This window comes from Schistocerca serialis, chromosome 10 (genome assembly GCF_023864345.2).
Source record: "Schistocerca serialis cubense isolate TAMUIC-IGC-003099 chromosome 10, iqSchSeri2.2, whole genome shotgun sequence".
NCBI lineage: Eukaryota > Metazoa > Arthropoda > Insecta > Orthoptera > Acrididae > Schistocerca > Schistocerca serialis.
In genome coordinates this window covers 174265638-174290803 of record NC_064647.1, presented here as the reverse complement: position 1 = coordinate 174290803, position 25166 = coordinate 174265638, and positions in this window count along the sequence as shown.

Sequence of the window (25166 nt, the reverse complement as noted above, 5' to 3'; positions counted from 1 at the left end):
GCGGAGGCCCATACGGAGCAAGTTCGCTGAACAGTCGTTGAGGAGACACAGTTGGTAGCGCCTTGATTCATCTCGGCGGTCAGTTGCTCAAAAGTTGCATATCTGTTCGCCAGTACACATCTCTGCAGCCGTCATCTATGGTTCATGGTGTACCACAATTACCTTGGCGCCTGTTTTGGATAGCGCCATTTTGTCATGCATGGCATACTTTAACCAGGAAGCACAGTGGGCCAGTGGACAGAACAGAGAAAGGTGTTAGGGATCAGACTTCAGTCTCGCGAAATGGGCTATACGGAAAGTAAGGTCAGATCGAGTGCGAAATGGAAACTACAGTCAAAATCCGATGAAACTTTGCACAGATGCGTTGGGCATGTGTCTAGTGTGACCGTCGATCGCGTCACGTCGTTCATTCCAGTTCTGAGCGCACGCTGAGCACCTAGAGATGCCTAGAACAAAGTGTCTCCCGCCACATACACTATGTGATCAAAATCATCGGGACAGCTGGCTGAAACTGACTTACTAGTTCGTGGCGCCCTCAATTGTTAATGCTGGAATTCAATATGGTGTTGGCCTACCCTTAGCCTTGATGGCAACTTCCAATCTCGCAGGCATACGTTCAATCAGGTGCTCGAAGGTTTCTTGTGGAATGGTCGCCCATTCTTTACGGCGTGCTGACGAGGGGTATCGATGTCGGTCGGTGACGCCTGGCACGAAGTCGGGGTTCCAAAACTTCCCAATGTGTTGTACAGGATTCAGGTCAGGAGTCTGTGCAAGCCAGTCCATTACAGGGATATTATTGTCGTGAAATCACTCAGCCACACGCCGTGCATTATGAGCAGGTGCTCGATCGTGTCGAAAGATGCAATCGCCATCCCCGAATTGCCCTTCAGCAGTGGGAAGGAAGAAGGTACTTAAAACATCAATGTAGGTCTGTCCTGTCATAGTGTCACGCAAAACAACAAGGGGGGCAAGTCCCCACCATCAAAAACACGACCACACCATAACACCACCGCCTCTGAAGTTTACTGCTGTACTACACACTCAACCAAATGACGTTCACCGGGCATTCGCCATACCCACACCCTGCCATGGGATCGCCACATTGTGTACCGCGATCCGCCACTCCACACAACGTTTTTCCACTGTTCAGTCGTGCAATGTCTACGCTGCTTACACCAAGCGAGGCGTCGTTTGGCGTTTACCGGCGTGATGTGTGGCTTATGAGCAGTCGCTCGACCATGAAAGCCAAGTTTTCTCACCTTCCGCCTAACTATCGCTGTGCTTGCAGTGGAATTCCTGTGTGGTGGTCTGGATAGATGTCTGCCTGTTACACTTTACGACCATCTTCAACTGTGGGCGGTAACTGTCAGTCAACAGACGAGGTCGGTCTGTACGATTTTGTGCTGTACGTGTCCTTCACGCTTCCACTTCAATATCGTATCGGAAACAGTGGACCTAGGGATGTTTAGGAGTGTGCAAATCTCGAGTACAGACGCATGACACAAGAGGCACCCAGTCACCTGACCACGTTCGAAGTCCGCGAGTTGCTCGGATCGCCCCATTCCGCTCTCTCACGATGTATAATGACTACTGAGCTCGCTGGTAGTGGGTGGCCGACTTCGAGCCAGGCCTCACCGACCGACATCGATACCCCTTGTCAGCACTCCGTGAAGAATAGGGTGCCATTCCCCAGGAAAGCTTCCTGCACCTCACTGAACGTATGCTTGCGAGAGTGGAAGCTGCCATCAAGGCTAAGAGTGGGCGAACACCATATTGAATTCCAGCATTAACAACGGAGGGCGCCACGAACTTGTAAGTCATTTTCAGCCAGGTGTCCCGGTACTTTTGATCACATAGTGTATGAGAGCCTGGTGAGAGATTTCGTCTGGTCTCATGCAACCCACATAACATAGCTGTCATGTGTTTCCTTATTTATGAAAACTGTCGACTACACACTGCAGGGGCAATGAAGATCCTCCTGCTACGTTTTCGATGGGAAGTGTTTGATCACCTACTACACAGCCCGTAATTGGCTCCCTCTGTGTTTCATCTCTGCTCTCACGAACCTCTGGCTATGAAGACAATAAATTCGGACAGACAGCGAGCTATAGACCAGTATAGGGAATTGGCGGTAAGCACAGGCAGCTGCTTTCTATGACAAGGTTCAAATGGTTCAAATGGCTCTGAGCACTATGGGACTTCACATCTGTGGTCATCAGTCCCCTAGAACTTACAACAACTTAAACCTAACTAACCTAAGGACATCACACACATCCATGCCCGAGGCAGGATTCGAACCTGCGACCGTAGCAGTCGCGCGGTTCCGGACTGAGCGCCTAGAACCGCTAGACCACCGAGGCCGGCCCTATGACAAGGGTATTTGAAAGTTGGTACAACGTCCAAGTCAGAACGGCGACTATTTAGATAAGTAGCTGGAAGGTGTAGGTAGCTGTTGCAAAATAAAACATTTTTGATCTTCACTGGGGTTTCCATTTCCCGACCGACTGCACCTTACATTCCGAGTAAACTCTTATGTTTGATTAACACTGCATTTTTGTGACTGCTGTGTCTACTATAGTAAAATGCACCTAATTGTGTCCAGGTTACACTGAAATAAAAATATTGTTTACAATATCCAACGATTGTCCTTGACATTTTCATTACTTGGTCTCTATACGTACAGTAAGTAACATTTCGTTGTTTGGTTTCCTCTCCGGACTTACATTGTGCTAACGTTACGATCACCACGTTTACACGCGACACACCTTTGAAAAGGCGACAACCGAATTTCGGAAACCGTTTTCCGTTGTCGTTGTCACGTTTTAAGGCCTGAAGTGGTTTTTGTAGCCGACTCAAATATGACGTCTGGAAAACAGCTGTTCCAGTTTCTGATGTAGTCAGCATTATCGCTGTTTCTCTCCAGTTAAATATCAGTAGACAGCTTCATGCTCATTACAATATTTTCATTTCTCCTTCACGGGGCAAAAAGCCACTCCGTTCATATCAGCCGCAAATTTTTTAAAGGCAAGACGTAAGCTGAGAGCCCAAACACATTGCAAAACGTTCGCGCGTTTACATGGTAGCGAAAATCGACAGTGCAAATGGAAAACCGGCAGCTAGAACTGGACTTCCAGAACCGATTTTGGGGTGTTTGCTATACCAATCCGACGCGGTATTGGAAAATCGGATTACGAAATCCAGTGCTTGCTGCCCCACGTAAACATAGTGAATAATAGCCGACCTTTAACTCCTGTCAGACAGTATACCAGACACTCTGAAGACATCAAATATATTAGTTTCAAATGTCAGTTGTTGCCGCAAGAAATATTACCTTTTCAAGCGCCTCACAAGATCAATCAATTTGTATAACTTTACTAGTTTTATGAAATTATTAGGCAGTACGCACCTTTGTTTGACGTGTTTCTCTAACATTAACTGTGTCTAATGTGTTTGAGAAAAACGGTGACTGACGGCCGATTTGACAAGATGGCAGAAGTTGACTGTGTTGATATTTCGCGCCGCATGTCTAGCGACAAAGACGTTTTATTACAATTTATCTCACTGTGTCCTGAGTTCGCACTACTGGGGAATCGACGAACAACAACACTGGAAGACACCGTAATGGCAGAGGTATCGTGTCTTCTGTAGCCATATATTAAGGACGAAGAGCCTAAGAAGAAAATTTTCTCTTCGCAACACGCAAGCGGGAGTGCAATAAAATGAAAAGTAAATAAAAAGTCGAATGTCTCGGGTTCATCCACGGACGATGTTCTTGTGCTATTTAAAGATCTTTCATAAGAGAAGGAAGCAGAAGAGCGTAGATTTTCGCTTAGCTGTGCCTTCCCTTTCAGCGTGAGTGCGAAGTAACAGCAAGTTGATGTAATCATCAGATTATGAGTGTTTTGTTACCTGTGGCAGATTTTCATGGATCTATTTATATCTGATCTCCAGACATTCGGTGGACCAGCGTCTTCTTCCTTTTCTTCTTTATACGTGGTGCAAGAAATGCCATGTCTGCATTCCCACTAATGTCAAATGTCAAATACTTTGCGACACCAGATGCACAGCGCGAGAGCAGCTTCAAAAGTGAGGTTAAATTTGACAAACTTCGTTGGTACGTCTATGCGCTTACTTAACAAAACCCGTGGATGTGACACAGCGACTTTGACAAACAACTTTTCATCGTTACCAGTGGCCTTAAGGTATTACCTCTGCGTCTGTCATTATCCATGCGCACACACTGGGGAGAGTAATTATGTTTTATTAAGAACAATGACGAGCTCGTCAAGAATCTTGGGATAGGTTTATAAGCGTAACAGAAGACGATATTCACGTAAGGAAAATGATAGCTTGTGAGTGGACAAGAGGTTAAATTTGTAATTGAGAATTTATTAGGGGAATAACAAATGATACTTCGGAATGACATATCGACAACAGATGCACCATTTATAATTAAACAAATAATCTAAGAACAGAGAGAGTGGAATAGGGAAACCCATTTAGCGTTCATTAATTTTTTTAAGGTATTGGACAATGTCAATAGCAAGAAACTGTGGAGAATTATGAGGAAAGGGGGATATCTGAAACACGTCATAACTGCTTTAAAAAAATTGTACAAACACACAACTTTAGATATAAATGACATTCTAACACAGCATATAGCTACGAACAAACGAGTAAGACAAGGGTGCAGCATTCTTCCCACACTTTTTTGCGGTTATTTAGCTGACGCAATTTGGAAATGGAAGGAGATCTCTGACGGGGAAATTAAAGTTAATAATAATTCCCACTTGAATTGTCTTTTATATGCATACGACTGCCCACTGTTGGCGGGTAATGAAGATGACCTAGAAAGGGGAATAGATTCATTAGGTAAGGTTTGTGAAGGGTACCGTTTGACGATTTCAGAGAAGAGAACAAAATCAGTGGCTTTCAAAGGGAAATTACGGACAAAAATTGTGGTCAAGAACAGAATAATAGAACACGTCAAACATTTTAATTATTTAGATTGTGAAAAGGTATATGCGTATGACTATGACGTAGAGAAGGAATTAGCAAAGCTTGGGAATATATGTGGAACATAAACAGATGTCTAAAAACTAAAAGAGGAAAGAAATAAGACTGAAATTCTGTAAGACAGTAGAAGATCGAATGCTTGTGTATTGAAGTGAAACGTGGGTTATTACTAAAGTCAAGGAAATCGCATACCAGCAACAGAGACGAGGTTTCTAAGAGCAAAAAAAAGGGATGCACAAGAGCCGACGGATTTAGAAATTCGAAAATTAGGGAAGAAAACTCTATGCTCTTTATTTTCCGAACACAACCTACGACCAGCTTAGAGGCAGAAGTGATGACACTTTCTACAGGATCTGACCATCATTTTGCAGGACAATGCTCAAGCACGTACAGCGCAAGCTGTTACTGATTCGTTCGACTGATGGGTCTGCTAATGCTACACCACCTACTGCACTCCCCTGACTTAGGCCATCATGAGTTCATCTCGATTTCTGAACTGACGGAAACACTTCACGGCATTCGCTTCAGTACTGCTACAGATTAGTCGGGCAGTAGACCGCGCCGCTCGAACTGTCAACACAACTGGCACTGCTAAGAGTATCCTGCGACTTCCATAACGCTGGCAACGGGTTATACACAATGCTGCTGACTACTATGAAGGTCAGTAAAACTTTGAAACACGTAAATACACTCTTGGAAATGGAAAAAAGAACACATTGACACCGGTGTGTCAGACCCACCATACTTGCTCCGGACACTGCGAGAGGGCTGTACAAGCAATGATCACACGCACGGCACAGCGGACACACCAGGAATCGCGGTGTTGGCCGTCGAATGGCGCTAGCTGCGCAGCATTTGTGCACCGCCGCCGTCAGTGTCAGCCAGTTTGCCGTGGCATACGGAGCTCCATCGCAGTCTTTAACACTGGTAGCATACCGCGACAGCGTGGACGTGAACCGTATGTGCAGTTGACGGACTTTGAGCGAGGGTGTATAGTGGGCATGCGGGAGGCCGGGTGGGCGTACCGCCGAATTGCTCAACACGTGGGGCGTGAGGTCTCGACAGTACATCGATGTTGTCGCCAGTGGTCGGCGGAAGGTGCACGTGCCCGTCGACCTGGGACCGGACAGCAGCGACGCACGGATGCACGCCAAGACCGTAGGATCCTACGCAGTGCCGTAGGGGACCGCACCGCACTTCCCAGCAAATTAGGGACACTGTTGCTCCTGGGGTATCGGCGAGGACCATTCGCAACCGTGTCCATGAAGCTGGGCTACGGTCCCGCACACCGTTAGGCCGTCTTCCGCTCACGCCCCAACATTGTGCAGCCCGCCTCCAGTGGTGTCGCGACAGGCGTGAATGGAGGGACGAATGGAGACGTGTCGCCTTCAGCGATGAGAGTCGCTTCTGCCTTGGTGCCAATGATGGTCGTATGCGTGTTTGGCGCCGTGCAGGTGAGCGCCACAATCAGGACTGCATACGACCGAGGCACACAGGGCCAACACCCGGCATCATGGTGTGGGGAGCGATCTCCTACACTGGCCGTACACCACTGGTGATCGTCGAGGGGACACTGAATAGTGCACGGTACATCCAAACCGTCATCGAACCCATCGTTCTACCATTCCTAGACCGGCAAGGGAACTTGCTGTTCCAACAGGACAATGCACGTCCGCATGTATCCCGTGCCACCTAACGTGCTCTAGAAGGTGTAAGTCAACTACCCTGGCCAGCAAGATCTCCGGATCTGTCCCCCATTGAGCATGTTTGGGACTGGATGAAGCGTCGTCTCACGCGGTCTGCACGTCCAGCACGAACGCTGGTCCAACTGAGGCGCCAGGTGGAAATGGCATGGCAAGCCGTTCCGCAGGACTACATCCAAAACCTCTACGATCGTCTCCATGGGAGAATAGCAGCCTGCATTGCTGCGAAAGGTGGATATACACTGTACTAGTGCCGACATTGTGCATGCTCTGTTGCCTGTGTCTATGTGCCTGTGGTTCTGTCAGTGTGATCATGTGATGTATCTGACCCCAGGAATGTGTCAATAAAGTTTCCCCTTCCTGGGACAATGAATTCACGGTGTTCTTATTTCAATTTCCAGGAGTGTATTTTGTACGAGTTGTAAATAAATAGAGCCACTATTAATATTCCAACCCTCATATTTAACATCCTCTATTAAATATAAGAAAATAGGAGAAACTGTAATGAACGTCTCTAAACAATGAGTGGAGAAAGTTTACCCCCCCAGTTAAGAAGCTTTAAACCAGTTGGGAGAAGAATTCGAGGGAGACCGAGGAAGTAAAACAAAAAAGGCTTAGTGCTTGAAGTGCAGTTTGTGATGATACGGATAGTTAAAGTAACATCTAATCTTATAACAATTCATGTTGTGATACCAAATATGTGCAATTTGTAAAAAGTATTGTTATTTTGGAGGTGGTTACAGTGTGGCGAGGTTCCTGTGCGTCTTTCGATCTGCAGGGGTGATCGAAATAAAGTGAAGCATATGTTTCAACAGAGATTCTCTTTTCCAAAACAGATGCTTAAGTTTTCATAAAGCATTATTTAACGCAAAAATTGGCCCTGAATAGGGGCAAAAACTAAACATTAAGTCGTCTCTCTAGAGCAACGGTTCTGAACGTGGGGGTAAAATGGAATTTTGTGAGGGGTAAAAGTCTAATGGAATAGAGTGTGTCTCAGTCACGGTAGTAAATTATTTAACAAACTCATTACTGTTATCTCTGTAAAATACGTCAGCAGCTCGTGGTCTCGCTATCGCGTTCTCGCTTTCAGAGCACAGCGTCCCTGGTTCGATTCCCGGCGGGGTCAGGGATTTTCACCTGCCTCGAGATGACTGGGTGTTTGTGTTGTCCTCATCATTTCATCATATTTCATGAAAGTGGCGAGATTGGGCTGAGCAAAGGTTGGGAATTTGTACGGGCGCCGATAACGTCGCAGTTGAGCTCCCCACAAACCAAACATCATCATCATCTGTAAAATACGTGGTACATGAATTACCCGTTGATTGCTGCTTTTTTCAGATACGAGCTCTAAAGTGTGACACATTGTCAGGAAGGAATATAGCTCCCAAGCTTGGTTCGTGCATCAATGCAAGTGAGACACACACGTAAAAAATCCTCAGTATCTAATGAAAAATCTCCTCTACGAGTTGTAGATAGTTGTTGCCAAGGACCAGAAATTGCTTCGTTATTCACTTGTAAACACGCAATCGAAGTAATGGACCACGCAACACAAGAATAACTACGAGGGGTGTTTAATAAGTAATGCTGCAAGCAGATAGGTTTCATTCAAGACGCCAGTACACCATATTATTCCCCACTCTTTGAGCTACAAAACCCTATTTTTCAAACACAATCTCCGCCCAATGTGAGGGCCTCACGCTACCTCACTGGGAGGGCCTGTATGACGGCATGGAATCACTCTACTGGTCAACGTCGCAGCCATCGTCCTTTTTGTTTTTCTTTTTTGAGTCATCAGTCTTCTAACTGGTTTGTTGATGCGCCCGTCACAAATTCCTCTTCTGAGCCACCTCTTGATCTTACAAATGGTTCTGAGCACTATGGGACTTAACATCTGTGGTCATGAGTCCCCTAGAACTTAGAACTACTTAAATCTAACTAACCTAAGGACATCACACACATCCATGCCCGAGGCAGGATTCGAACCTGCGACCGTAGCAGTCGCGCGGTTCCGGACTGCGCGCCTAGAACCGCTAGACCACCGCGGCCGGCCTTGATCTTACAGTAGTACTTGCAACCAAGTCCTCAATTATTCGCTGGATGTATTCCAATCTGTGTCTTCCTCTACAGTTTTTGCCCCCTCTGGTACCACGGAAGTCATTCCCTGAGGTCTTAACAGATGTGCCATCATCCTGCCCCACCTTCTTCACAGTGTGTTCCACATACCTCTCCGATTATGCACAGAACCTCTTAATTCCCTACCTTATCAGTCCAACTAATTTTCAACATCCCTCTGTAGTACCACATCTCAAATGCTTCGATTCTCTTCTGTACAGGTTTTCCCACAGTCCGTACAATGTTGTACTCCAGACCTACATTCCCAGACATTTCTTCCTCAAATTAAGGGCGATGTTTGATACTAGTAGACTTCTCTTGGCCAGAAATGCCCTTTATAACAGAACTAGTCTACTTTTGATGTCCTCCTTACTCGGTCAGTCGTTGCTTATTTTGCTGCGCAGGTAACAGAATTCTTTAGCTTCATCTACTTCGTGACCATCGATCCTAAAGTTAATTTTGTCGCTACTTCTCATTACTTTCGTCTTTCTTCGATTTACTCTCAGTCCGTATTCTGGACTCATTAGACTGTTCATTCCGTTCAGCAGATCAAGTAATTCCTCTTGACTTTCACTCAGGATAGCAATATCATCAGCGAATCGTATCATGGTTACCCTTTCACCTTGAATTTTAATTCTCCTGAACCCTTCTTTTATTTCCGGCATTGCTTTTTCGATGTGCAGATTGAATATTAGGAGCGAAAGACTACATCCCTGTCTTACACACTTTTTAATCCGAGCACTTCATTCTCGGTGGTCCACTCTTATTCTTTCCCCTTGGCTCTTGTACGTATTGCATATTACCCGTTTTTCCCTAGAGCTTACCCCTATTTTTCTCATAATTTGCACCATTTTACATAGTCGGACGCTTTTTCCAGGTAGGCAAATCCTATGAACGTGTTTTAATTTTTCTTTAGTCTTGCTTCCAGTATCAACCGTAACGTCAGAATCGCCTCTCTGGTGCCTTTACTTTTCCTAAAGCCAAACTGATAGTCATCTAACACATCCTAAATTTTCTTTTCCATTCTTCTATACATTATTTCTTGTAAGCAACTTGTACGCATGAGCTGTTAAACTGATTGTGCGATAATTCTCGCGCTTGTCAGCTCTTGGAGTCTTCGGAACTGTGTCGATGATATTTTTTCGAAAGTCGGATAGTATGGCGCCAAACTCATACATTTCACACACCAACGTGAATAGTCTTTTAGTTCCCACTTACCCAATGATTTTAGGAATTCTGATGGCATGTTACCTGTCCCATCTGCGTTGTTTGATTTTAATTCTTCCAAAGCTCTCTCAAATTCTGATTCTAATACTGGATGCCTCGTCTCTTCTAGATCGACTTCTGTTTCTTCTCCTATCACATCAGACAAATCTTCCGCCTCAGAAGCCTTCAGTGTATTCTTTCCACCTATCCGCTCTCTACTCTGCATTTAACAGCGGAATTCCCGTTACGCTCTGAATGTTACCACTCTTGCTTTTAATTTCACCGAAGGTTATTTTGATTTTCCTACATGCTGAGTCACTTCTTCCGACAATCATTTCTTTTTTTCGATTTCTTAACATATTCATGCAACCATTTGGTCTTTGCTTCCCTGCACTTCCTATTTATATCATCCCTCAGTGACTTGTATTTCTGTATTCCTGAATTTCCTTCATCATTTTTGTACGTCCTTCTTTCATCGATCGACTGAAGTATTTCTTGTGTCACCCGTGGTTTTTTCGCAGTTATTTTCTTTGTAACTATGTTTTTCTTTCCAACTTCAATGACTGCCCTTTTTGGAGACGTTCATTCGTCTTCAACTGTATTGCCTACTGAGCTATTCCTTATTGCTGTATCGTCTTACTGAATCGATAACATCGCAATCATGTGCGTACTGTTGCCGCCATTGAGCGAAGCAGATGGGAGTCGCAAGGTGCGAGTTAGGGCCTATGGGGTGAATGAAGAAGAACGATCCAATGAAGTTTTGTGAGCTCCTCTCAGGTGCGTAGATTTGTGTGAGGCTTTGCGTTGTCATTGAGAAGAAGAAGAAGTTTGTTTGCATTTTTGTGGCGACGATCACTCTGAAGTAATTTCTTCAATTTTATGAGGGTTTGCAGTGTCCCTTTTGCGGTTTTTAAGAATAATGCGTGTGTATAAAAATATTGAATAAGACCAAACAGACCGGACTGAAAGTCAGTCGTGAAAAAAATATAAAATTATTTACAAAAAATAACGTCGATACTACGGTAGGGAAATCAATAACGATTATAAACAATGACGCAGTAAAGAATAGGGAGAAATAAAACATTTATATCTTTGTATAACTACAGAAGAAGAATATTTTAGATTTTTAGATTTCTAGAAGGCTTTCGACACCGTTGCTCACAAGCGTCTTCTAACCAAACTGCGTGCCTACGGAGTATCGCCTCAGTTGTGCGAATGGATTCGTGATTTCCTGTAAGAAAGGTCACAGTTCGTAGTAATAGACGGAAAGTCATCGAGTAAAACAGAAGTAATATCCGGCGTTCCCTAAGGAAGTGTTATAGGCCCTCTGTTGTTCCTGATCTATATTGACGACATAGGAGACAATCTGAGTAGCCGTCTTGGTTTGTTTGCAGATGATGCTGTCATTTACCGTCTTGTAAAGTAATCAGATGATGGTGCGAAAAGTGGCAAATGACCCTGAATAAAGAAAAGTGCGAAGTTATTCACATGAGTACTAAAAGAAATCAGCTAAATTTCGATTACGCGATAAGTCACACAAATCTGAGGGCTGTAAATTCAACTAAATACTTAAGGATTACGATTGCAAATAACCTAAATTGGAACGATCACATAGATAATATTGTGGGTAGAGCAAACCAAAGACTGCGATTCATTGGCAGAACACTTAGAAGGTGCAACAGGTCTACCAAAGAGACTGCTTACACTACGCTTGTCCTCCCTATTCTGGAGTACTGCTATGCGGTGTGGGATCCGCATCAGGTGGGACTGACGGATGACATCGAAAAAGTACAAAGAAGGGCAGCTCGTTTTGTATTAACTCGAAACAGGGGAGATAGTGTCACAGACATGATACGTGAATTGAAGTGGCAATCATTAAAAAATTTCGTTGCGACGGGATCTTTTCATGAAATTTCAATCACCAGTTTTCTCGTCACATTGCGAAAACATTCTGTTGGCACCCACCTACATAGGGAGAAGTGATCATCACGATAAAATAAGAGAAATCAGGGCTCGTCCGAAAAATTTAAGTGGTCGTTTTTCCCGCGTGCCGTTCGAGAGTGGAACGGTAGAGAGACAGCATGAAGGTGGTTCATTGAACCCTCTGCGAGGCACTTTATTGTGAATAGCAGAGAAATCACGTAGATGTAGATTTAAAAAAAGATAAGTTATTACTCGCTCTTCTGCTGTTTCTGATTCTCATGTTACTATTGTTAGATAGATACTATGTGTAGCGTTGAACGTTAGCAGATGTTCTTTTTTTTCTTTCGATTAGACGATAAAAAAGGTGCGTATCAGGTTATTGATGAAAATATCTGTGTAAAAGTGAGTTCATTGTATTATTTCAAGAACAAGCAAGCCACTAATCGCAATGTTTAAATTGAAAAGAGAATAATTAGTATTTTTCAGCTATGAGGAAGAGGAAAGCAGTGATCGCTGACTGGCAATAATTGGCCGCCATTAAGCGGCAGACTTAATATTAACTTTTCTTCCAGCTTTCCACAAGAGCAGAAGTGATGAAATCATTTTAAAACAATATTTAATTTAAATCTGAATAGTTCCATGAGTTAATTTAGCGAGAGTTCAAATACTTTCAGAGATACCGTTTGTCGTAGATCTGTGAACTTTGGCCTTGAGTGTACTTAGATGAAAACCAGTTATGATAATTTTGTAGGAAGCCTGGCACTCATTTAAATTGAAAACAAACATTTATTTTGGCCTTCTATAAGATACTCTGCTTCTAACGGTCTCACCTGCGCAAAGAAAATAATTAATGCTAACCTCCTATCTTACATAGTATCAAAAAGCATAAAACCAATGTAGAATATTAAAAGAGGACCGTTGGAGGTTGCACAATACACATTAGAGTTGATCGTCACAATACACCTTAGAGTTGATCGTTAAATAATGAGGGAGGACATCAAACATTATGTTAGAGAAATTACAATTCTATGATATAAATGGAACAGCATCTGAATGGCTAAAGTCACGTCTACAGAACAGGAAGCAGAAAGTCTCTTCATATGCTTCAAGTGATTCAAAGGAGTTTACCACTTCATCTAACGGGGGTGAAATGACATTAGGTGTTCCACAAGGTTCGATCATGGTTCCCCTCCTGTTCTTGATATATGTGAATGATCTCCCTTTTTATGTGAAACAAGATGCTGAACTGACACTTTTTGCTGATGATACAAGCATAATTATTAACCCAGTAAAGGAATGTCCGAAAGGAAATGATACAAATAAGGTTTTTGGAAAGTTATTAATTGGTTTTCTGCGAATGGGCTTGCTCTGAACTTTGAAAAAACACAGTACATCCAATTTTCTGCTGCAAAAAGTATAATTCCTTCAATGAACACAACACATCAAAAGAAGTCAGTAGCCAGGGTAGAGCATACTAAGTTTTTGGGTGTACAAAGAGATGAGAATCTTAATCGGGAAATTCATATTTAGGATCTCCTAAAGCGACTAGGTTTAGCAACTTTTGCAATTAGAGTAATTGCCAATTTTGAGGATGTAGAAATTAGTAAGCTAACACACGTTGCATACTTCCACTCTCTGATGTCATACGGAATAATATTCTGGGGCAACTCAACACTTAGGCAAAAGGTATTCACTGCTCAAAAGAAAATACTTAGAATAATGTGTGGGGTTCATAGTCGCACATCTTGTAGGCATCTGTTTAAAAGGTTGGGAATTCTTACAACTGCTTCACAGTACATTTACTCAGTTAACGAAATTTTTTCTCAACAACATGGACCAGTTTAAAATCAACAGCGGGATTCATGATTACAATACCAGAAAAAAGAAAGACCTACACTATCCTTTACTTAACCTATCTTTGGCACAGAAAGGAGTAAAATATGCAGATACAAAACATTTTTATAAATTACCAGATGAAATAAAATGTCTGACAGACAGCACTAATAGTATCAAAAACAAATTGAAATCATACCTCCTTGACAACTCCTTCTATATCATAGATGAATTCTTGAATATGAGTAAATAAATCTGGAGATATATTCATTTTGTGCCATTTAAGAGAATGGAATAGATAATAGAAGTATTTAGGTATATACTTGTTTCCTGTGCCCATTTCTTGTGCATTTCACACGTTCCACACCATAACGGTTCTTCCGCGCTATTGATCAATGGAACACGTAACTAACTAACTAACAACTTCAGAGTCCCAGAAGACAGTCGTCATAAGTTTACCGACTGACGGTGCAGCTCTCAACTTTTTCTTCAAAGGAGAGATGGAGAGGCAAAACTCCATTGATTGCAGTTTTGTTTCCCGTTCGAAGTGATGATCCCATGTTTCATCGCCTGTGACGCTGTATGACAAAACATTGTCTCGATCAGCCTCGTAAAGCGCAAGCAATTCCACACAGGTGGTCCTTAATTGCTTTTTATGGTTTTCTATTAGGTGGCGAGGAACCCAGCTGGCACACGCCTTTCAGTACCTCAACTGGTTAGCGAGTGCGTCAGCACTACCAACAGAGACGCCCAGTTCAGCAGTGAGGTGTTATCCGTCGATCACCTCGAGTGAGAGTGTCCGCACGTTGCAACACTGCAGGAGTCAAAGCTGTGTGCGGCCGGCCGGCACGTGACTTATCGGACAGGTTTGCGCGACCTTCTTACGACGATGACAAACGCCTCGCCCAACGACTCCGTGCGCTTTTGTTTACTGCCGTGTCTCTGCAGAGATTTTTTAGTCGCCTATGAGTATTTATGATTCTCTGGTTTGCCGCCAAAACAAACTCAATGACAGCTCTCTGCTTGGAACGCACCTACGTTACAGACGCCATTTTCTAGGCTACGTATTGCGCCGCCAACTTTCGGTACTTCATTATACTCAAGGGGCTGAAACGGGAATATTCCACGACGTCCCACAACAAATTCTGAATTTTTTCAACTGAAATTGTCCGAGAAAAAAGTGTTTCGCATTACTTATTGAATGCCCTTCGTGCATAATGATTACTATAGTGCGCCATACAGTATTATTATTATTATTATTATTACGAGGATAGTCCCAAAAGTAAGGTCTCCTATTTCAACAGAACTCTGTTTGTGTGGCAGTTGGTCACACTGTTATGAAAAGTGCCTCACGCGCTTTGTGTAAACATGCGCACGCCGCGCTGAGGCGCTCAATTGTGGCTTGGCAGCCGTTGAGAATGGAGCTCCCTTTGGATGTTACAGCCAAGTGCGAATTGCACGCAGTTATTCGGTTTCTGAATGCAAAGGGCACTGCGCCGATTGAAATCCATCGCCAATTGACAAGTGCATGGTGAGTCGTCCATGGATGTCAAAAATGTTCGTAAGTAGCGTAGAGAGTTGGCAGCTGGTCGGACCGAAATTCACGACGAACAAAGGAGCGGGAGATCGTCAATTTCTGAAGAGACAGTGTTGAAGGTTGACCAAAGCATGCGTGAAGATCGGCGGATCACCCTGCACGTTGGTTCCTGAGGTTTCCCGAAGCACCGCTCACAGAATGTTTACGGAAACATGGAACTACCGGAAGGTGTGCGCAAGATGGGTACCACGCATGCTGACTGAAGACCACATGCGGCAACGAGTTGATGCTTCCCGCGCATATCATCACCGCCTTGCAGCTGGACAGAACAAGTTTCTGGACTCAATTGTCACGGGTGACGAGAACATTTCGCCGGAAAACGATTGGGCTCCGACGACGAGGTGAAAGGAGAGGTTCATAATTTTCTGAACAGCATGGCGGCGAGCTGGTATGACATGGGCGTACAAAAACTGCTACAGCGTCTACAAAAATGCATCGACAGAAACGGTGATTATGTCGAAAAATAGCTAAATGTTCAAGCTGTAAACTGATGTAAAGCATTGTAGAAATAAACAGGTCTATGTACTTATATAAAAATAGGAGACCTTACGTTTGAGGTTACCCTCGTATTGTTAGTGGCAGTGGTCAAACACAATGCGCAGGAAGCCCGATAGCATCGAATTTAAGTCAGTTCAGGAGTAGGGAGTTCAGCAGACAAGTGATTCAAAGGTATTAAGTATAGTACACACATTTTGACTTTGTTGAGTTCAAATAGGTGTTCAGGGTGTGGTTGGAACACATTTTGGAATAAGTGTCAGCCCTAAATAGCATTTGTAAGTAACGAAAGTTAGTTGATAGCATAACTTGTCCGCCTTTGTGTAACCAAACCAATTACCTTTGATGCAAGTACAGTTTACATGCACAAACATTAAAAACTATATGACTATTGTTGTTATTTTATACTCAACGTTCTTTATCATGATCAAGAGTTTGCTGTTGTTGGTGATAAAAGAGAAAGTTTTTCGTGAAAGACAGAAACATGTTTCATATAACTTCGACGAAGTACTGAAGCGATGTTTGATATATTTTCGTTTTTTTTTTCATTTTACATTTTTGTTGAGGAAATTGCGTTTTTTAGCGCTGTATGATAATTTTCTATTGATTTCTGTGTTTCTGCTTCAACGTCCCTATATTTCACGTTACAAATCAGTTAAGTTTGGAATAAAACCAGTTTTAAAAATTGTCAGTTTCAACTTTCCTATAAATTTATTTTTACATAACTACGTAGAACAAAGATGTTGTGTAGGTTATGTGGCACTATATACGAAGGGCTTATTTCAACAGTGGTACAAGTCCATTTTTGTTCATTTTGAGATACAGAGTACTAAAAAATGAGTGCTGAAAATCTGCAGTTCAGATACCAAAAATATTCAAGCATATGGCTTCTTGCTAGAGATGAACCTTGCTTTCCGTTTGTTTGGATCATTAATTTTAGAAGCATTATAGGCAGAAAAGTGGAGGTAATGCACTTGTACCACAATTGAAATAAGCCCTTCATATATCTCCACTCAGTTTCTAGACGATTCATTGCTTCTGGTTTTTAGGGGAACCTAGTAAGACACTGAAAGCACACGTAAAGAAAGCAATAGTCATGAGGAAACGCCCAATAGGTATGCAATACACACAACGTTCAGGTAACGCAGGTATGATCTTAACTGACCAAAGCAACGTGGAAATCTGCCGTAATCAATGCTTACTGATGATGGTCAACGGTAATTTTACAACACTACAGCTGTCATCTAACTGCACTCTGGGATAATGGTGTTAGAAAGGTTGGGAAGCATATAACACTAACGTGCCGTGAAACACGCTAATGTTACCCTCTGAGAGGATTTCGAATTTTGACCGCCCGTGTGTCTAATGGACAAAGGTATCGGACTATAATTTCAATATGATGAAATTAACAGGAAAACTAAATGGACTTTAACCTTGTGAGTTAATGAAGGTGGTAAAATCATGAGTGAATGAAAAAAAATGGACGATCGCCAGCCCAATTAGGCACATTAATTTGGAAATATATGTTTAAGAAAATTGAATATTGGTTCTTGGAGTTACTTTCGTTGATATTTGCCCTTGAACAGCACACAGGATACCAACGGACACAGTGCACCCAGAACTGTGTGCAGCAGCAGTTACCAATAACACGCACACCAGTGAATTATAGGAAGCAAATTTGCACCAAGCTTGTTGAGGAAATTGCGTTTTTTAGCGCTGTATGATAATTTTCTATTGATTTCTGTGTTTCTGCTTCAACGTCCCTATATTTCACGTTACAAATCAGTTAAGTTTGGAATAAAACCAGTTTTAAAAATTGTCATTACTGACAGCTACAATCAAAATCATTATTTAATCAAATACTGAAATGTTACTGCATGAAGTGCAGAATTTAATTTGGACATGAGGGGCTTTTATCTTAACTGAGACAAAAAAAATAAAGATGAATAATATCATAATTACACTGTTTAACTCCTCTACATATATCAGTTTTCCTTAGCATCTGTAATAGTTCAATTTTTTTCTAATAAGTAGAGAATATGATGAAGACACACAAACTAGTATAGTTTCACTAGTCAACACTCTCTTATTATTACAGTAGAAAAGAATAATTCAAAAGGCGAATCATTCACTTCACTTGAAGTAGTTCATAATTTACTTCGCAAGACAATAAAATACAACACTGGGCTTAATTAACTTAAAAAATGGAACCATTCATGAAGGAAATCAGAACTACACTATTTTTAAAATGAGCTTAACTTGCCTTTTTATAACCTATGAAGCAGGTATTCTAGACGATAATATTTACACAATCTTGCGCTGTAATCCTACAAAACTGTATTTTATAATAAACTAAGGATGCTTTAGCAAAAGCCTATCCAACTTCACTTTTGTGGCTCTAGCTTTAACTTTTACTATTCCGTTTGATATTAAACAAAAAATTACTTATCAACACTTGAATGCAAGAACTGTTCATTTAAATCGGGATACTCGGTTTTAGTAGCACTTAGGTGAGGACCCAGCATAGATTCGTGATCAAGATAGAAAATATAGTTGCAGACACGGATTTATAATGTTGTGATTATTATTAAAACCACACACAACTTAACTGGTCCATGCCCATATACATTAATGAGTGTGTAAGTAGGCTCTTTAGGTTTTTGTGTTGATGACGCCACGTAAAGCTCTGTATGAAAATCACCGAATGTGCTGTGTGCAGTCTGTGGCTGGTTCGACTCATTGTTAGAATTTTCGCTTGTGTACTGTTGGACAGTTGGATGTGAACAGCGCGTAGCGTTGTGCAGTTGGAGGTGAGCCGCCAGCAGTGCTGGATGTGGGAAGAGAGATGCCGGAGTTTTGAGCGGACGATCTGGACGGAGTGTCCGACAGAAAAAGGAAATTTGTTTAATTGGATGTCACAAAATTATATATATATATATATATATATATATATATATATATATATATATATATATATATATAAAGATAAATACATTGTTTGTTCTCTATCAAAATCTTTCATTTGCTAACTATGCCTATCAGTAGTTAGTGCCTTCAGTAGTTAGAATCTTTTATTTAGCTGGCAGTATTGCCGCTCGCTGTATTGCAGTTGTTCGAGTAACGAAGATTTTTGTAAGTGATTCATGAAAGGTACAGGTTATTGTTAGTCACGGCCATTCTTTTGTAGGGATTACTGAAAGTCAGATTGCGTTGCGGTAAAAAATGTTGCGTGTCAGTTTACTGATGATCAGAATAAGTAATGAGATAACTGTCTGAGTAAGTTGTGTATTACTCAGCTGTTTCTGTATCAAATAACGTAAGAGTTTTTCCAGCAGTGTCATTCTTAATTTTTCAAATGGGGCGTTTCAAATGTATGAAGTTAGATGGCTCAAATGGCTCTGAGCACTATGGAACTCAGCTTCTGAGGTCATTAGTCCCCTAGAACTTAGAACTACTTAAACCTAAGTAAACTAAGGACATCACACACATCAATGCCCAAGGCAGGATTCGAACCTGCGACCGTAGCGGTCTCGCGGTTCCAGACTGCAGCGCCTAGAACCGCACGGCCACTAAGGCCGGCATGAAGTTAGTGAAGCAGTGACGAAGATTAGTGGCAAGTGACATGGCGGCTAACTGTACTCACGGCTCTTGATTTCGAATGCTCTATAAAATATCTTCTCGGATTTTCAACGTGTTAGAGCCATTCCTTTATGCCGAGAATACCAGATAATAGCCAGATCCACATCCGAGGCAAATCCTTTGTAAAGCAGCTTCCAGTTGCCTCTCTTAGCACTGAGGAAGCGTACCGTGCTACGACTAGCCACATACTGTGTACCGTTCACACCAAAGTGCCTCTCAGTTCGACCGCCAAAACCACCTTTTAAATCGCGCCATTCCACTTCCGTTGCGTTGCGGGGGAGAGGGTCGACACTTCCCTACAACTTTTACATGTTACAAATACAAGTGCCCTAAGCACGAACCAGCTTTCAATAAACATTTTCTTTTTATGAACAGACACATATTATGGTAATTTATTATTTTAACATATCCTTTTCCTTTTTTTCACACGAGGGGCGTTTGAAAAGTCCAATAGATGGCATCACCGGCACGTATCAAGATCGTGTTTAGTTAGTAGCATGTTTGGAAGGAACGCACGCCAAGTTTCAGCCATATTGGTCTATTTCTTTGTGTTTGGCATTCGTGTGAATCAAGGAAGTCGAGTGGGTGTCAAAAAACGGACGAAAATGAATTTCATGTAGAGATTCAACATTACTTTATGAAAGGCAGAACACCTCAGGAGACTAAAGAGAAGATTGAGAAATACTACGGTGACTCTGGACCTTTGATTAGAACAGTTTATAAGTGGATTCAGAATTTTCGGAGTGGCCATATGGGTGTTGTTGAACGTTCTGGACGCCCTGTGGGGGTTATGACTCCAGAAATCATTGATAAAATCCGTGATATGGTGATCGATGACAGAAAAGTTAAGATGCGTGAGATTGCTAGTGCTGTGGGCATCTCGAACGAATGGCTACATAATATTTTGCATATGCATTTGGACTTGAGAAAGCTATCCGCAAGATGGGTTCCGCGATTGCTCACACTTGTCCACAAACGAAATCGTGTGAAGTGTTGCAAGGATGGTTTGCAGCTGTTCAGGAAGAATCCGCAGGACTTTAAGGGCCGTTTCGTCACTGTCGATGAAACATGGATACATTACTATACTCCAGAGACCAAACAACAATCTAAACAATGGGTTACCAATGGAGAATCTGCACCGAAAAAGGCGAAGACCTTTCCTTTGGCCGGAAAGGTAATGGCGACTGTCTTTTGGGATTCGCAAGGGATAATCCTCATCGTCTATCTGGAAAAGAGTAAAACTATTACAGGTGCATATTATTCACTGGACCGTTTGAAAACCGATCTGCAAGAAAAACACCGGCGATTGGACTGCAAAAAAGTCCTTTTCCATCACGACAATGCACCAGCACACACCTCAGCAGTTGTGGACGCAAAATTAATGGAAATAGCTTCCCCCCCCCCCCTATTCTCCAGACTTGGCTTCCTCGGACTACTATTTGTTCCCGAATTTGAAGAAATGGCTGGCGGGTCAAAGACCTCATTCAAACGAGGAGGTGATTGCAGCAACTAAGAGCTATTTTGCAGACTTGGACAATTCCTATTATTCAGAATGGATCAAGAAACAGAACAGCGTTGGACGAAATGTATAAGTCTAAAAGGAGACTATGTAGAAAAATAAAAAAACTCTACCCCAGACAGTTAAGTAGTTTTTATTTTTGCAAGGACTTTTCAAACGCCCCTCGTATATACATCACAAAACTCTAATTTTCTTGTCACATATCAAGGAAGAATAAAATAATTCCAATCCCAAAGAAAGCAGGTGTTAACGGATGTGAAAATTACCGAACTATCAGTTTAATAAGTCACAGCTGCAAACTACTAACACGAATTCTTTACAGACGAATGGAAAAACGTAGAAGCCGACCTAGAGGAATATCAGTCTAGATTCCGTAGAAATGTTGGAACACGTGAGGCAATACTAACCTTACGACTCATCTTAGAAGAAAGATTAAGGAAAGGCAAACCTACAATTCTAGCATTTGTAGACTTAGAGAAAGCTTTTGACAATGTTAACTGGAATACTCTCTTTCAAATTCTGAAGGTGGCAGGAGTAAAATACAGGGAGCGAAAGGCTATTTACAATTTGTGCAGAAACCAGATGGCAGTTATAAGAGTCGAGGGACGTGAAAGGGAAGCAGTGGTTGGGAAGGGAGTGAGACAGGGTTGTAGCCTCTCCCCGATGTTATTTAACCTGTATATTGAGCAAGCAGTAAAGGAAACAAAAGAAAAATTCGGAGTAGGTATTAAAATCCATGGAGAAGAAATAAAAACTTGGAGGTTCGCCGATGACATTGTAATTCTGTCAGAGACAGCAAAGGACTTGGAAGAGCAGTTGAACGGAATGGACAGCGTCTTGAAAGGAGGATATAAGATGAACATCAACAAAAGCAAAGCGAGGATAATGGAATGTAGTCGAATTAAGTCGGGTGATGTTGAGGGAATTAGATTAGGAAATGAGACATTTAAAGTAGTAAAGGAGTTTTGCTATTTGGGGAGCAAAATAACTGATGATGGTCGAAGTAGAGAGGATATAAAATGTAGACTGGCAATGGCAAGGAAAGCGTTTCTGAAGAAGAGAAATTTGTTAACATCCAGTATAGATTTAAGTGTCAGGAAGTCGTTTCTGAAAGTGTTTGTTTGGAGTGTAGCCATGTATGGAAGGGCAACATGGACGATAAATAGCCTAGACAAGAAGAGAATAGAAGCTTTCGAAATGTGGTGCTACAGATGAATGCTGAAGATCAGATGGGTAGATCACATAACTAACGAGGAGGTATTGAATAGAACTGGGGAGAAGAGAAGTTTGTGGCACAACTTGACAAGAAGGGATCGGTTGGTAGGACATGTTCTGAGGCATCAAGGGATCGGAAATTTAGCATTGGAGGGAAGCGTGGAGGGTAAAAATCGTAGAGAGAGACCAAGAGATGAATACACTAAGCAGATTCAGAAGGATGTAGGTTGCAGTAAGTACTGGGAGATGAAGAAGCTTGCACAGAATGGAGTAGCACGGAGAGGACTGAAGACCACAACAACAACAACATCAAGGAATTTAAAGAAATCCGAATACACACTCCATAACTGCTGATACACAGTTATCTTCTAATCGATATAAGTGTTACAAACACTGCTCTACAGAGCCAAAATAAACAGTTACGTATGTGAATTTTTCGAAGCCAGCGGTGCTGCAAAGCGCCGTAGCCGGTAACAAAGTGACGGAGAGCCAGAGGTGACAGGATGCAAGTTCATTTGGACCCACCCGCTGGTAGTTGGGGCTGAGGGATTACGCCCTAATGGCGGAAAGGGGCTTGTTTTGCGTCATCGCGGGGTGGGTCGTTAGTGGTTAGGGGGAGGGGGAGCGGGGTTGTAACGGGAGGGCGTAAACGGCTCAGATTGTCTTAGTGGGGGCTGATGAGTCAGCGCAGTTATTGCCGGAAATAGAGCCAGTGCGGGGGTGGAAGAAGGCGGGTTTTTAGGTTACGAGCTGTGTCAGGGGAGGTTCCGGAATTGGATCACACTGAGGGTTTAGCGTCCACCCAGAATTCTCTCGCCAACAAAGCTAGCCACAACTGTGACGTTTCCTTCAAGGAATTGTGCGTGTGTATTATCTTTCCGGCATTGCACTGCAAACCTAAATTTTAAATTCACTTGGACAGCACTTACGTACCGCAGTTTTCCCTCCTGTGGAAATATCGGCCGCTGTCAGCGACGTCACCCGACTGCCTTCCCGTAAGTTATTTATATATTCCGGGAAAAACTTGGGCCGCACTGGATTGAAGAACGTGCCCTCACACATCTGGGTCTGTAAGGGTGGAGGTATCGATGTAATCAAGCAAAGGCATCATCATCGATGCGCAAGCAGCCGAAGTGGCATCAAATAAAAAGACTTGCACCAGACGACCGAACTACCCAAAAGGCGATTCCCGGCCATATGTGGCATACGCACATTTTACCTGATGATGAAGCGTACCATTTTCCAAACGAATCGCGTAAGTGTGGCATTTTAGACGTCTTTAACTGAATTTTTCTGTAGCTGCTTGGCAGTACGCGAGAAGAATATAAAATAGGGAACACTTCCTAATGTTCTGCAGAATCATATCTCTTCGGTCACGAATCGGCTTTCGCCTTCTTAGGCTACTGTTAGGTGACAGCTGAATGTCTCATACACTGATAAAATGACGTGCGACCTACACAGGAATTTTTCCCACAGAAGATACAAATAACAGAGGATGTGATGACAAGTAGGGTGTTTACACAGGAATGTATTACATATTTATGTCACACTGAAATAGTTATATTGAACTAAAAATTGCCCGTGTGCTAGAAAGACTCACGCAATGAGGTTTCCTTACAAACTTAATTATTTATAGAGACAGTTCATCCGTAATGGGGTTCTAGAACATGACGATTTTTGCCTGTTTTCGACAATGATGCTGGCAACACTTTCAAGTTTTAAGTCTGAAGTCGGGTAACAAATACAGAGAAAAATGTAATTTCGTGTTATTTAATTGCCGATGACGTAATTCTGTCAGAGACAGCAAAGGACCTGGAAGAGCAGCTGAATGGAATGGACAGTGTCTTGAAAGGAGGATATAAGATGAACATCAACAAAAGCAAAACAAGGATAATGGAATGTAGTCGAATTAAGTCAGGTGGTACTGAGGGAATTAGATTCGAAAATGAGACACAAAGCAGTAGATGAGTTTTGGTATTTGTGGAGCAAAATAACTGATCATGGTCGAAGTAGAGAGGCTATAAAATGTAGACTGGCAACGGCAAGGAAAGCGTTTCTGAAGAAGAAAAATTTGTTAACATCGAGTATAGGTTTAAGTGTCACGAAGTCGCTTCTGAAAGTATTTGTATGGAGTATAGCCATGTATGGAAGTGAAACGTGGATGATAACTAGTTAGGCAAGAAGAGAATAGAAGCTTTTGAAATGTGGTGCTACAGAAGACTGCCGAAGATTAGATGGGTATATTACGTAAATAATGAGGAGATGCTGAACAGAGTTGGGGAGAAGAGGAGTTTGTGGCAGAACTCGACTAGAAGAAGAGATCGGTTGGTAGGACATGTTCTGAGGCATCAAGGGGTCACCAGTTTAGTACTGGAGGGCTGTGTGGAGAGTAAAATTCGTAGAGGGAGACCAAGAAATGAATACACTAAGCAGATTCAGATGGATGTTGTTTGCAGTAGGTACGGGGAGATGAAGAAGCTTGCACAGGATAAAGTAGCATGGAGAGATGCATCAAACCAGTCTCAGGACTGAAGACCACAATAACAACAACAATTGCAAATTAACACTTTCCATAATTTTTTCTTTGCTTGTACTGTTAAACCGTGTTTCATGCCAAATGTCATGTTGCTAGGCCAACGGTAAGTACGCTTTAGGTCTCGAGGTGTGAGTTTTCGAGTATAAAAGCGTGTGACTTAAATGGCCGTATGTTTCGATTGCATTAACTTACAAGCCTCAATTTCTTACACCGTCAAGGAACCGTAGCCTTTAGCATGTGACAAATTTCTGCATGATACGCCTACACGCTCCTGAGGAAACAGCTTTTCAACAACTGGTTAGTGAGACAGAAGAACGGAGTGAGAAGAAAGCGGTGTTACAAGGGTCCAGTTTTTACCGACTGAGGTACGGA